This window comes from Salvelinus sp. IW2-2015, unplaced genomic scaffold (genome assembly GCF_002910315.2).
Source record: "Salvelinus sp. IW2-2015 unplaced genomic scaffold, ASM291031v2 Un_scaffold2178, whole genome shotgun sequence".
Classification (NCBI taxonomy): domain Eukaryota; kingdom Metazoa; phylum Chordata; class Actinopteri; order Salmoniformes; family Salmonidae; genus Salvelinus; species Salvelinus sp. IW2-2015.
This window is the reverse complement of record NW_019943509.1, coordinates 111,812-115,334: the sequence shown is the minus strand read 5'-3', so window position 1 is coordinate 115,334 and position 3,523 is coordinate 111,812. Positions and strand designations below refer to the sequence as shown.

The following is a 3,523-nucleotide window of genomic DNA, read 5'->3' as shown; positions in this document are numbered from 1 at the left end:
CCCTGGACCGGACAGAGCCGTGGTAGCGCCTCAGATGACAGTGTCCCAGAACGAGACGAGCGCTCAAGGCAGGCCCAGGTTGGGCACAGCGGGACTGAGGCAACCCTGCAGACGGCCTCAGCCGCAGGACCAGACGGAGCATTTCGCCTTTATACGTTTAGTCGCTAAACAGCTTTTAGATTCAGTTGGAGCTACTCGGGTAACAGAATGTCTGATACCAATGGTAGCAATAAAGTGTGTTTCTGTCCCCCGAACCAGCCCAGYTAGCTAGCAAGCTGCTCACTTTCCAATGACCTCCTTAATCACGCTTTACGGCTGRCCTTCCGTGCATGTTACAATGGTATTGGCATTGGCAAGAAGAATCTAAAAATAAATCCGTAAATGAGCTGGCAACGTTGAGGACTCCACTGTCGTAAAAKAGTCGCAAAACGGCTCTTCTTCTTTTTCTTRTTCTTCTTCTTCTATGGTACATTGGCGATCGCACAATTTAATGTTAATTCTGCCACCTACTGTGCGGGTCGGAAACAGGATCCCTAAATATGGAATAAAATACCAAAACCACTCCCAAACTACCAAAAAATAAATAAACTAAATCAGACAACTTTAGTAAAAAAAAAGAAAGAAAGAAGAAGATCTGATCCCTACAAAGGCTCAAGGGAAACCTGGGAGGGTGGGTCTTCCGGCGTCTGTACCGCTTGCAGGTCTTTAGATGTAAAATCCTTAAYTCCCAAAAACGTTTCTGCCGCAGCCACAATTATGTCCAGTTTCTTAGATTTCTTTGAGACTTATGCCGTAAAGTTTATAACTGTGTGCAGCTGAACACTGTCTGCTGGAAACACCCGGTATGTTGTTTTTGATTTAAAAAAAATAACCAATCTTCTTTAGTGATGAATACTGAACTTGTTTTTGCATGGATTTCGCGACATGGTTAGCTTTTAACAGCTAGGACCACTATTTATTGTTTCCGCTTAACAGACAGGTTGAAGCCTGCMMGACCACTGCAGCAGGACCCGAACCCATATTGCCCGCTGGGAACCAGACAACTTCTCCTGGCCCAAACTAAGAGGTAAGGGACCTTTTTTCTAAATCCCTTTGATAGTTGTCTGTTTCTCTCGTGGGTGGTGGYGGTTTCCCCTGTCGTAAGAGATCTACAAAATTGAAGGTAAATTGGCTGTCCTTTCTCAAAATACCTGGCAGTATGAGTTAAGAATAATGATACTATAACCGGTTACTGGAATAGACCCAATCTGGATTTTGGTTTGAATATGAWTGAACGTTTACGAACGTGAATGGATGTATTTTGGTTTATTGTGGTCTAGGGGTGTTTTCACAGTTGGTCCTTTTTATCGAGTTATTGTGAATTTAGTGCCGTTCGCTTGAATTCCTCTGTCCGGTTCCCTTTTTAGGGCAATGTGAACACACACCATTGGCTGTACAATTTTCAATTACACCATTATTTAATCTGTAGTTATTATTCTGTTAATAATKATATTTACATGTTATTAGTATCTTCTGATTACAATTAWTATGWCTCATCTTATAACAAAATGCAATCTATTAGCTTCCACAATGTAAGTAGGTATAACTAGCTGTCCYATAACACATTCTGATGGAATGGCTAGTCCTGCACTTTGTAAAAACCCAGAGTTCATTGAGTGAACGTTAGAAAAAGATCTTGAATCCTTTCTAAACATAGCAATGTGAATGCAAAAGAGGACTCGGACAACAKAATAGGTGAAGTGAACTGGCAAAAGAGTTYAGTCCTCATTCAAAGGCAAGGGCAGTGTGAATACAAAGAGAACAGAGTTATTTTTCTTGTTTGTTTTACCCCAGAGTTCACTTTAAAGAGGACTGAGATTGGTTCTTAAAGAGGACTATATGTGAAAACATCCTAAGGCAACTTTTGTCTCTAGTTTATTGAGATCTTAGGCAACTTTTGTCTCTGGTTTATTGAGGTCTAAGGCAACTTTGATTGTCTCTGGTTATTGAGGTCTAAGACAACTTTGATTGTCTCTGGTTATTGAGCTCCAAGACAGCATTGATTGTCTTTGGTTATTGTTGTCCACTTAATTACACAACTGATAATAAATATATTTATAAATATATAGATATCTGTGGATAGGAGAATGTTAGAAAAATGTCTTATGACCGATATACGTTCTGTCATTATTGTAAGCAAAGGGGACACTGGGAAACAAGTGCCTTAATAAAGCAGGAATCCAGAGTCAGAGGGAGTTAAACAAGCAATTGTGTTAAGCGCCTGCATTGGGGTAGAATTACCCTTTAAAATGTTTATGCATGAACAGAAATGGCACTGTAGCMTGGTAGTTACACAGAACCATGGKGGAAAAGACAGACCAGTCAGGCACTGGAGGAAATCTTTAGACTTCGTGGCAAGGGAAATGCCACCATGCCTATTAGTACAKGCAACTGAAATGGTTCTGCATAACATCCCCTCCATTACTATGGGTCAAAAAGTAGATGTGTATGTTCCACATGCAGTAGCGACTACAGTTAATYGTACAAAACGTTACCAACGACTGCTGAGAGACAAGGCAAGAAGGGCCTTCTATGCCATCAAAAGAAACATAKAATTTGACYTACCAATTAGGATCTGGCTTAAAATACTTGAATCAGTTTTTGCCCTTCATGSTTGTGAGGTCTGMGTTTCGTTCACCAACCAAGATTTCACAAAATGGGACAAACACCAAATTGAGACTCTGCATGCAGAATTCTGCAYAAATATTCTCTGTGTCCAACGTAAAACACCAAATAATGCWTGCAGAGCAGAATTAGGCCGATACCCGCTAATGATCAAAAAGAGRCGTTAAATTCTACAACCACCTAAAAGGAAGCAATTCCCAAACCTTCCATAACAAACCATCACCACAAGAAATGAAGCCTGGAGATGAGCCCCCTGAGAAGCAAGCTGTCACTGTGTGCTGCTGTTTCCCACAAACAGAAAACAGGTAACCCATCTTACAGGAGCCCAAACACGGAACATAAATTACCCAAAACCCAATCAGAGAAAACTAAAAGAGATTTACTTAGACACTTCTGAAAGATATACAAAAAAAAAAACGAAGGAAAAACTAACCAATGCTATTTGAGAGAGGAGAGTTGGAGTCTAGAGAGACATGGGAGGGGAAGAGACAGGGCGAGGGGAAACAGGGGAGCGGGAGTGAGACAGAAGAGATCTGAGACCAGGCAAGAGGGAGGGGTGGCATTCCTTGCCACGAAGTCTAAAGGATGTTCCTCCGAGGTGGCCGATGAGACTCGGTCGATCATCTGTTTCCGCGCCATGAGGAGGTGAAGACAGAGACAGAGACAGGGTTCCGGCGTGAAGGTGTTGTAGACTACCAAGCCTACGAGTGCCATTTCTGTCATGCATACATGGTAAAGGGTAATTCATACCCATGCAAGGCAGAGGGGAGCGTGAGAAGACAACGAGGAGGTGATGCTTGGGTGTGAGACATGCCTGCAGTGAACTCACGGGTGAAGGGAGATCTCTTTGAGTTATAAA

The 3,523-nt window shown here is 42.2% G+C and overlaps 1 long non-coding RNA gene across 1 annotated transcript in view; it reads left to right on the top strand.

Moving 5' to 3' along the window:
* The first annotated feature begins 708 nt into the window (after nt 1-708).
* The window catches only part of LOC139025044 (uncharacterized), a 48,518-nt gene continuing 45,703 nt past the window's right edge, over nt 709-3,523 (top strand). The window contains exons 1-2 of the long non-coding RNA XR_011476482.1: nt 709-842; nt 976-1,066. This is a non-coding gene — a long non-coding RNA (uncharacterized lncRNA). The remainder of the gene's footprint in view (nt 843-975; nt 1,067-3,523) is intronic.